The sequence below is a fragment of the Pyxicephalus adspersus genome, chromosome 2 (genome assembly GCF_032062135.1).
Source record: "Pyxicephalus adspersus chromosome 2, UCB_Pads_2.0, whole genome shotgun sequence".
In the NCBI taxonomy this organism is placed as follows: domain Eukaryota; kingdom Metazoa; phylum Chordata; class Amphibia; order Anura; family Pyxicephalidae; genus Pyxicephalus; species Pyxicephalus adspersus.
In genome coordinates, this window is record NC_092859.1 from 4,902,454 (window position 1) to 4,914,524 (window position 12,071).

The window sequence follows — 12,071 nt, forward strand, 5'->3', positions numbered from 1 at the left end:
AAGGTCATTGCTCAGTCTGGCCATTTAAGGAGAGCCAGTCCTGTACACCATTGCCCGCCATAAGCCTCTGTGAACACACTGTGCTTGGGTGCGTCCTTGTATTTGTTTATGCTTATTCCATTTGTCATTTCCATAGCGACCTTGTCTGAACCTGACTCTGCCTGAACTCTGCCTGCCCTGACCTCGGATTGTTAATGACCAATATGCCTGCTGCCTGCCCTGACCTTGGATTGTTCTTGACCTGCCTTTTCCTTACCCTCCTGTACTTTGCTTTTTTGGACTTAACCCTTGTCATGTTTTATGACATTAATAAAACGTGATTGAAGGATACCTGAAGTTGGTTGTGGTTTGTGTGCCCAGGGGCATTACAGATTAAGGTTGTTTTTAAGACTACAGAATAATTTGTCCTTGACCAATAAGTTTGTTTTTGGTGAGCTCAAGGGGAATAATGGAAGTGTTCCAGTAACAAGCAATGGTAATCTGAAAAGCCAACAGGATATATTTAATTGGTCTAGTTAACTGTTTTGGGGCTATATCCTCCAATTGGGAAAATGTGGATACAAAATCTCTAAACCCTGTGAAACCTCCACCAAACATGGAATACAGTGTCAGTCTGACCACATCCTCGAAAACAAAGAGGAGAGACAGCAGGATTAGCTTTGTGGATCCTAACCGGGAGCAAGTACCATCTCATTAAAACCCTATAATTGGCCTCTATTATTGAAGTGTCAAGAGACATTTGGGAAATGGACACTGATAGATCCTGCCATTCTTGCCTACTCTGCTCCACCTCCAAATCTGATTCCCATTGTTTTATATAGGAAAGTTTCTTATCGTGTGAAGAAAGAAAGTATTGTATAGTATTGATAACCTCCCTTTAGATTCAGTTAAAAAAAACTGCAGGTTTTTTCAAATCCCGTTTTCTGTTAGGGTGGTTTCAACCCTTTAAGTTTATTTTGAATAAAGGACCTGAATTGTTGATAACGGAAAGTTTCTGTATGTGGAAGGGAGAGGCTCTCTTGTAAATGGGAGAGGCTCAGAATAGCCTTGCATTCAAGAAAATTTGTGACTCCGAAAAATCGTTTGTTGTGGCACCAAGAGAATTAAGCTGGTGCACAACCTGGAGGAAATTCAGGATTCTGCCATAGGAGTGCAGGTTAAAATGTGTTTTTTGTCCATCCTATACTTAGAGGAGGGATTCCACATAGGGACCTTGATTGGTATTGAGGGGCAGGCCAAGGCCTCCAGGTCAGTCCATTGTAGTCTTGGATGTGGATTAGTAGTTTGGCCTAACGCTGCAATTTGGCCTGCTCTGTGGTATAACAATATGTTAGGTACACCCATTCCTCCCAATTTTTTAGGAGTATATAATGCAGTTGCATTAATGCGGTGCAGTTGTACTATTGCTAAGGGATTAATTGCTAAAGTGAAGGCAGTATATAATCTGGCAAAACGCTGGGCCAAAACCCATTTTAAGAAGAAGGGCTTTCAGATAATCACATGATAAGCTGTCAAAAGCTTTGTGTAGATCTAATGAGAGTAACGTTGCTTCTCTTTTTGGCCCGCCATCCCAGTTACCATTTACAGCTGAAATCAGTTCTATCGTACGTCTAGTTTGGTCCGGGGCTTGTCGATGGTGAAGGAATCACTCTTCCTTCATCCATAATGAAGAAATGGTGAGAAGGAACCTAGGCGCAGGGATACAATGTTCGACATAATTTTAAGATCACAGTTTGTTAGGGAGATGGATCTATAATTAGAGATCTCACCAGGGTCCTTGGCAGGTTTAGTGATAACACTAATTAGGGCTTTATTATCTTCTACAGGTACTACATTTCCTTTGTGAAGGAAATTGAAAAAGTATGAAAGGTGATTCAATAATATTTCGCTAAAAGTCTTATAATAAGAGTTGGCCTTCTAGAGCAGAGGAACTATTCGTTTTAAGATTTTTAATGACTCCCATGACTTTCTCAGACGTAAATTCTTCATCTAAGATTTTAGCATGGGATTTACGTAATCTCGGAATTAGGACCCTAGAAAAAATGTTTAAATTTTAGAACTATCCTTGGACTTAGGTTCTTCATAGAGCATCTGGTAGAACTTTGGGATTTGGGATAATCTTCCATCACCTAGCTTGAATTTAAGAAGTGCAGTTGTATGTGCCCTAGCATTCAGTTTATTTGCTAGAAGCATGCCAGGTTTGTCGCCACAAGTAAAAACTTTATGTCTGGCCCATCTCAGTGTCTTTACGACCTAGGTTGTGAGGCAGAGGTTTAGTTCTGTGCGCAGGACTTCAATTTGGTCAGAATTAGGATTCTGCTTTTGTTGTAGTTGCAACTTGGATAGGTATTGTTGTTTTTGGTCAATGAGGAATGTGGCTTGTTTTTTAAGTTTGATACCCATGGATATAAAGATGGGCCTTATGGGCCTCCCAATTAGTAGAAGGTGAAGTGGGTCTTTAAATCTAAAGTATTCTTTTAATTGATTACCAATATGGTCAGGCACAGGGCGGAGTCACTCAAAATGGATTCATTAAGCCTCCAATGTGATTTAGAGTTTTTGGAGTCTAGGCCTGTTAGGCGGAAAAGCATCAGATGGTGATCTGACAATGAGGTGGTGATGATGCATGCCAAAGTGAGAGAAGGAACGAGTGACAAATAGAGGAATGCATGATCTATACGTGAGTATTGTTTGTGTAGAGAGGAGTAAAATGTGTAATTCTTTGTAGATGGGTTGTGCTCCGTCCATGCATCCACTAGATCAAGGTCATGAAGAAAAGAAGCAAACCGCAGGCTTTGCTTAGGGGGATGTTTATATGTTGGTCTTGAAGTTTTGTTTAATATTTGATTTAGGGCCAAGTTAGTGTCGCTATTCAAAATCAAGGTCAATTTAATAGAAGGGGAGATTTTACCAAACATTTCATGAAAAAATCTAATTTGACCAGAAGTAGGAGTGTTGTAACACACTTTAGAAATTAGGGACTCACCCAAGATTTCTACTACCATCACGCAGCACCCATCATGGTCTTTGAGTTTAGTGTGAAGAGTGACTGAGACTGACCTGGAGAACCCTAACGCAACCCCTCTTTTTTTTTTCTTTGGCATTGGCTAAATACATCAGAGGGAAGTCTCTATGGAAATATTTGGGAAAAGAATCATTAGAAATTAGTTTCCTGTAATGGCATGGTAGTATTGGAATGATTTGGACCTCTTTACAAGGAAATTGAGCCTTTGCACTTTACGAGAGAGAAAAGTTAGGCCTTGATTGGCCACTTTTATTACAGACATTTGTTGAAAAGCTAAAAGCTGGACTTCATAAATGACCTGTTATAAACCTGATTGACCAATCCACTATCAGATGGACCAAGGAGGAACCAAACAGACAGACATGGGAGGGGAATGGGTGGGTTTAAGGGGGAGGGGGTGTTTCAAAAAGCATAACAATATTAAAAACAAAACAAAAAGGGTAAAAAAATCCTACCAAATGGGAGCAGGATCTGCATAACTAGAATACCACCACTCCAGGGGAGGCCATGTTTCCCCCCCAGGTATTTCAACTAATATACCTGGTTGAATTTGAATCAACCAAGCCAGAATAGCAAACCAATCAAGTAAACAAATCAAGTCAAATCAAAAGGTCAGTATCAAAAACAACCTTATTTTTGCATTTACATGGCTAAATATAAACTCAATGGAAAAGGAAATGTTTATTGTCCACGGCTAGACATTAATTTTGGCTAAGAAACCAAATCACTGGTGAATGATGATAGACCAGAATTTTACGAACTCTTCCTTCTTGGTTTAGGGGAAGATTGACTTGGCACCAGTTGGGAGATATTGGTGACGTAGCACTACCTGCTGGTGATCTGTTGGTAGGATCCGCAGAAATAATTCCTAAGTCTTTCAGTAGATTTTCTCCTTCAGCAAATGTTGAAAATGCATAGCATTTATTTTGGTAGTTGAAACAGATACCGCTGGTCCTTTCCCGTCAGGCTCTAACATTGTGAGAGAGAAGTGCCTGAAGAAGAGGTTCTCTTTTTTTTGTATTGTGGCTGGTAAGAGATCTATAGAAGTCTGTATTGGGAAACCTTCAGTAGCCAAATCTGGAGTCGATCAGGTCGCTATCATTAGGGCACCTTTGATATGGGGGAGCCATTTTCCCTTGGTGCTGCTGCAGCTCTATGAAGCTGATAAAATTCCAAATGAAAGTCATCACATGATGGTAGGAGTGATTTTATAAATGCTTTGACTGTAGCCTCCAAGTTTTTATTATTTTCAGGGAGACCTTGAATTCTAAAGTTGTCCTGCCTGGTGCGATTTTTCAGATCTTCTATTTTGTAATGTCCTAAGGAGGACATAGCTGTGGTATTTTGGGTGACCCGATGGGTAGTTTCATCTGATTTTTGTTCAATTAAATCCAGCCATTGGCCCAGGGATTGGAAGTCCAGCTTTAAGTCCGAAGTGATTTTAACTATGACTTTGTCCAACTTCCTTTCAAGCAGGGCTGCAAATCTGGCTATAAGAGAGGCATTGCCAGAATATTCAGCAGAGTGAGGTTAAGCTGCAGGGATACTAGCAAAGCTTTGAGGGCTGAAAGGGTCCTGATTTATAGTTGCAGGGATGCTGAAAACTTGTAACATTGTGGCTGATTTATCAAGCGAATGCCCGGAAGCTTGACAGACACATATCCGCTGGGCACGACATATTACCGAGATCCGTTGGCACGGGCTCGCCCGCAAGCCCTTCAAATTAAAGCATTGATAAATGAGCAGTGGTTGAGAATACCCTAATTAAGGTGATTAATTTTTAGCTGTGTGATTAAGGTGAGTCTGTTAAGATCTATTAGTGGTGAAGTCATAGCAATCAATTAGGGCACACCTGGGCCCTGTTCTGTGTGCACCTACAGTCCATTACAGATCAATTTGAATCTTCAGTGTTTGATGTTTTATTTGGTAAGTGCTAAACTTTTATGATACATTCATAGTAATTCAGGAAATTGGTTCATTTATAGTTAGATTGGCTGCAATTGTTTTAAAACTTTTTTTGACTGGTTGCAACACTGCAAACTAATTCATATCAAGCTGTATATATATTAATTAGCACTTTATAAATGTCCCATCACACAATAGTATTAATGTTAAAAAAAATGTTCAAAAGCATTTTGGATTTCATTCAAATTTCATTATAGTTTGGCTTTAGAAAAATCAAATATCCAAACAAATTCTTATTAAAACATGTATTATAACATCTTTGGTAAGGAACATTTAGTGATTTTCTAACAAAATATATATGTAATTATTTTTAATAAAGGTTTTAGTCATTTTCTCCACAAATAATTAGTACAAATGTCTGCATGGTTTCCACTCCAAACTGCTACTTGACCCCCCTTGTTGCTTTTGTCCTATACTCAAAGTCATATTGTCACATATTGGTATTTGAATGTAATATGTACATATTACTCCTATGAATAATTGGTCATGCTTTTGATTTATTTTCTTTTTTTTTTTTTAATAGTCTGACATTTGCTGAATAAGCGGTGGTTTTCCTTTAACATACTTCACTCATGTTGATTTGCTGCCACTGTTCTACAGAACCCCTCTGTTCATTTGTTGTAGTTTTATAGGTTTGTTGTCATTGTTCTGTGCTGCCTGATCTTAGCCCTATTGTATACAAACACATTTCCACTTGCTGTCCAAATAGGTTGTCAATTAGCTGTCCAGCTGAGTTGCATACTCATTCTAACACACCTGATGGTGATGGAAGAAGGTCCAGGTTGCCAAGCACAACATCAAAACACATTGATTGCCAAGCTCACAAGCAGGGTCAGGCACTCCTAAAGATGGGATGGTATGCATTATTTAAGTGTTTACATAATTCAAATAGTATTAGTATATTAAACTTCCAGGGACACATATACTTTGTGCAAAACATATTTTATTTGCTTTTCCAGCCTTTCAGGGTGTTTATGCAGTTTGAATGCCATTTTAGACCTTGGCCTACTTCCTCACATCAGCTTGTTAGTGGAAGTATAAAAGAGTGGATTCCTCTTTTAACCTGAATCAATATCATCCGTTGATGGAGGGATGGTATAATCCAGTTACAGAATAGATTCAATTATTGGGATGTGTTAGGCAGCATGTTAAATCATGTTTTGTTGGCAACTAGATGTTGCTGTATTGTATTTTTCCTGATTTTCAGGCAGCAAAAGCAATGCTTGGCCAAATCTAGATATGTGCATGTATATGTATGAACAGTGAAAAAAGAGGAATAGAAGACTGCACACTTTCCTTTAAAAAGTATAAAACTAGCTTTGAGCAAACCCCATGACATCAAAAATCATAGGAAGAAACAGGCAATCTTTTCAATTTGACATATGTGTTAAGCAATATGCCAAAAAAAAACCTCTTTGCCTATTTCTTCTTATAATTTCTCTTGTATTTGTACACACAGATAAATGCATACATATATGCATGTATATACTTACATGAGTAGATATGAAGCAAAACAAACAAAATACACATAAAAAAATACTTGGTCAGCGTTTTTGAACTGCTGGTGAACACAGTTCACGCTCACGTAGCGGGTTCGCATTAGCGCACACAAATGCGCATCAAACACCTGAGTTTTATTAGGAAAATTGTGCTGTTTTTGGCCCATTTAACATTCATAATGAGGAACTGCTCAAAAACAATCACAATTTACTTTACTAAATTGTAGGTCTGTTGGGTCACCTAGGGTTAAAGATCCTGGGAAATTAGTAAATTAAATAAAAAATAAATAAATAATTATTAAAACAACTTTATTCAAGAAAACCACATTTTCTATAAGGTCAGAATAAAATATAGAGAACACACAAACACCACTTAATTTACCTGACAAAATAAAAAAACACACAAACACCAAACACATGTAAACCCACACTTCCATTTAAAGAATGTATTGCATTCAAAAAATATTTACATTTTACTCACATTTTAAAAAACGTTGCTGTGTATTCTTTAAAAATTGAGAATGACTGGATTTATGATCTTTTCCCCTCATGGGATCAAAACATTCGAGACATTTAAAAACTTTTATGAGCTATACCAAAGTGAAATCCTCAACTCTGGGCATTGTCTAAAGCACGGCATTCCATTTGGTCTTCCACTTTGAAAATTTCTACTAATGTTCTTGTCAAAACAACAAGCCACAAACCATAAATGAGATGGTACCAGGTCCCTGCCCACATTGTCCATGTCTTCCGAAGCTACCCCTCCACATGTATTGACAGCTGTTCCACCATTAGTCCTAATTTGTTAAAGCTTTTGTTAGTCTATCTTCTCCAGCTTTTGATAATAATAATAATAATCATGAGGGAACCTGGGTGACCAAGCAAATCTGAAATAGATTTCTTAAAATCATTTGCAGTTAGTTGGCAAACGCTTTCAGTCCTGGAGCAGATCCATTCAAGGTTTGCTGGATTACCTAGGGTCTCTCATAATAGTCCATCCTCTCCAGTGTGGTGGAACAGCCTCTAAAGCATGTGGAGGGGTAAATCAGGCCCATTGTCTTCATACCTGGTGGACTTGCCCAAATTTCTGGAAAGTTTTGGTCCCACATTTATGACATTGCTCATACTTTGTTTAGCTATTTCAACCTTTCAATAATCAATTCTCTACAACTGTTTGCAGGTGTTATCTGTCACAGTTATATTTTATATTGACTTTTTTATATTATTCATGTCCACATTGTCCTTTCTTGTTTAAACCAAAAATTGTTATAAATATTTATTGAAACTGGAAATAAAATACATCTGAAATTACAACTGAAAATAAATAAATGAAGAGAAAACCTTACAAACAGTGCTTTGATAGCATCTGGAAGTCTAAACAATATAATACAGTTACAACTTAAAAAAACAAAAACATTATTTAACTTTAGCAAAATATTTATCTAAACAACACTTTGCTAATGCCCTTATAACATGCCCCATGTCCTGGTTCCTTATACTGTATATGATGGGACTGAACAATGGTGTGAAAACTGTGTATATAAGTGATATCATCTTGTTAATGGCCACTGGATGTCCTTTTACTGGAATGAGGTAATTGACTATCATTGTTCCATAAAACATCCCGACCACCGAGAGGTGAGAGCTGCAAGTGGAGAAGGCTTTCTTTCTCCTGGTGATTGAGGACATGCCAAGGATAGTTACAAAAACACAAGCATAGCTTACCAGGACGAATACAAAAGGCACAAAAAGTATGAGAATAGAGAGAACTAACACTTCTACTTGGAAAGCAGAAATGTCAGAGCAAGCAAGATCCATTAAAGGAACCAGGTCACAAAAATAATGGTCAATGATGTTACAATCACAGAACTTGAGTTCAACCAATAGACGGAGTGTACCTGTTGTCAACAACAGAAAACTAATTACCCAGCAAAATATTACTAAGAAATGCTGAAGTCTAAGGTCCATAATTGTAGTATAATGTAGAGGTTTACATATAGCCAAATAACGATCATAAGCCATTGCTGCCAAGAGATAGCATTCAGTACCTCCAGATCCACTATAGAGATAATTTTGAGTTATGCAGCCAGGAATGGATATGGAGGCACCTCCAAGCCATACAACGTGTAACATTTTCGGGACGATGATACTCACTACAAAAAGTTCTGATCCTAGGAAGTTCTTAAGGAAGAAGTACATTGGGGAAAACAGGCTTTGTCTGGTGGACACTAATGTGATAATTAAAATATCCAAGAGTACAGTAATACTATACACCATAAGAATGAGGATAAAGAGAAGGGGTCTGACCCTGTCAAGTTCATAGAATCCCAGAAAAAAGAATTCAGTTACTAATGTCCCATTTTTGTTGTCCATAGTCAGTATTTCCTGGTTTCGGAAAAAGAAGCAGAAAAAAAAGGAATATTAATGTCTTACACAATTTCACCAGCATACCATTTCATTTCTCCTCTCAAGTATTTTTGAAATAGTGGAGTGTACAATAAATAATTCATTTTGTAAATGTTTTTGTATTTAGTGTTAGTGTATTTGGCTGAAGTTACCAAAGATAAGAAATGATTTTTACCAAATTTAGTCATTTAGAATCAAGAAAACAATTCTCAACAAAATATTATCTAATTAAAGCAATAATACATATCAAAGGAACACAGCCATGCTGTTTTTACTAAATATTAATAATAGTTTGTGATATAAAATACAATAATTACTGATATTAGGTTGTGGGCAGCATACTGTTCTTACCTTTGATATCTTGTCCTGGAAATTTCACTCTTGCTAAGCTTTTTATGTTATCACCTTTTAATTAATTTCTGAATGTGAGCCATGTGGGGACTCTTGTGTGTGCGTGTGTGTATTGTTATATTTTCATTGAATTTGATCATTTTTATACCTCACACAATTCCACTGAGTTTTCAGCCTTGTACACAAATGATTTAATTATACTCAGATGTAAATTTTCAAATATCACTGTATTTTATTTATTGAAAATCAGCCTAGTTAATTACCTGCACCCTCCAGCTTACTAATAAATTTAGAAGCAATGATAACAATTAAAAAATACTGTAGATATTAGTAAAGAGAATGTGTGATAAAACACATGGCCTCGTGTCACCCGTTTTGAACCACTATCTCAAGCCTAGCCTCCTGCTATCCCAGTGGTCCCCACATCTCACCTTCCACACCCAAAATGATTACCAAAGGGATCCCAAGACCTGGCAGGGCTTTATCAATCAGTTCAGTATTCACATGGAACTTTGGACATAAAATTTCCCCACAGACCGGACTAAAGTAGCATATATATCATATATTTACTTTCTGGAGAAGCATTGGCTTGAATGTCCCTTGAGCCTCTTGGGAGGATCTTTAATGAACCAACTCTTGCTTCCACAGCGGCCGAAGCTTGTATGTGTCTTTACTAGGGGTCACTTACTGTGGGTCAGTGTGCAGTCCAGTTTTATCCCCCAGCGATAATCCCTAACATCCTCCTCCTCCGATCTCCAGCCATGAAGTGATGGGATCTACGGGGTTTCCCGGTGACGTTGGTACATGTGTCAGTGCGGGTGGGAGGATTGGCGGGAAATTTTTTTGTTCTTCCTCAGACCTTGTTTGTAGTCATCCTGGGACTCTCATGTCTTCAACACCACTCTCATTGCTTGATTGGTCTACTCCAGAGTTACTGCATTGGGGGCCCCTCTTGTTACTCCAAATGCCTGACTAAGCTCATGCCTCTCAAGCCTTTTGCTCTCTCCAATTCTGAGGTTGCTTTGTTAATCCGAATTCAGTATATGGACTGGTATAGGGATGTCTTCTCTAAGTGCAAGTCCGAGCAGTTACCTCCTTACTGGCCCTGTGACTGTGTGACAAACCTCATTCCAAATTCCATGCCTCCCAGGTGTACCTACTCAGTCCCTGGGAGACCAAGGGTATGACCAAATGCATCAAGGAAAGCCTGCAGAGGGGTTTTATACATAAATACTCTTCGTGCAGAATTTTTCTTTGGCAGGGAGATAGATGGTAAACTTCTGCCATGTATTAACTACCACAGGTCTCAGTGCTATAAAGATCAAAAACGCTACCCAATGCCTCTCATCACTGAGCTCTTTGATAGTCTCCCTGGTGCACAGGTCTTTATCAAACTCATTCCCATCTTTGATCTGATTTAGGTCATATGCACCTTGGAGATCTAACGGAAGATAGCAATAAAAGTACCAGAGATTGGATTTACGAGTATACTGTGATGCAGTTCTGTCTCTGTAATACCCCAGCTATTTTCCAACACTTTGTTTACGATGTATTTTGTGACCTTCTATAAAGCTGCATTGTCGGTTATTTGAGTTACATTCTAATTTTTTCCTGACTTGCCTACCCACATGTCCATTTAAGTCTTACAACATCTCCAAGAGAATGGACTCTACTCAAAGACAGAGAAATACATTTGAACTCCCACTTCTAGAACTACAGTACATTGTTTCCAGGGAGGGTCTCTATATGGATCCTGAGAAGGTTGTGGCTATTTATTACTGGCTTCTGCATTGTGGCCTGAAAGCTACTAAACACTTCCTAGGATTTACTAACTTTAGGTGGCAGTTTATCAGATAATAATTCATGCTGGTAGCATCACCACACTGACCCAGAAGGATGCTGACTTCAAAAACTAGGCCTCGGAGATTATTGAGACTTTTCATGCATTGAACAGGCTTTATGTTCTTACCCAGCTCTGGTTAGGCCAGATGTTACCAAAACCTTCTCTACTAAGGATATGCCTCCTCTTTCACACTGTGAGCTATTTTCTTCCAAACCCAATCTGCGCATTCTCTTCTAAAAAGTTTTCCCTAGCTGAAAAGAACTTTTCCTTTGTAAACAGGGAACTCCTAGCCATTAAAATAGTTTTAGAAGAATGTAACTATCTCCTGATGGGTTATCCTCATAAAAATATATTTTTTACAGACCACAAGACCACTTTGTAGAGATGTGTCACAGATCAGCAGCACTGCTGATCTGGTACTTGTTGTCCTCCTGATAGTGTCTGATTAGCAGCAGCTGTTCCCACCGTGCTGTAGCTGCTCTGCTGGCTCTGGACTTAGGGGCGTTGCCGAGCCCTTCCTGAATTGATTCTCACCTGTCCTTCTAGTCCCGCTCAGTTAGCCTTTCAGTCTCCCTATATATGCTGGGCTCCGTCAGACAAAAGGCAGAGAGCCTGCCACCCCATCGTCCTTATGACTGCTCCATTGATCTCTTACCTGGTACTCCCCCTCTCCGTGGTCGAGTTTATCCCCTGTCCAGACCCGAAACCCAGGCCATGACAGCATATATTAAGGAAAACCTTGAAAAAGGGTCCATTCGCGAATCCACTTCACCTGCGGGCACAAGATTCTTTTTTGTTGGGAAGAAAGATGGGTCCCTGCGTCCCTGTATTGATTACAGGGGTCTGAATAAAATAACTGTCAAGAACTGATATCCATTACCCCTCATCTCGGAGCTGTTTGACCGTGGGTGGAACACTAAAGAACACTAAAGCTAAGAACACTAAAGCTGATCTAAGAACACTAAAGCTGATGCCCTGTCTC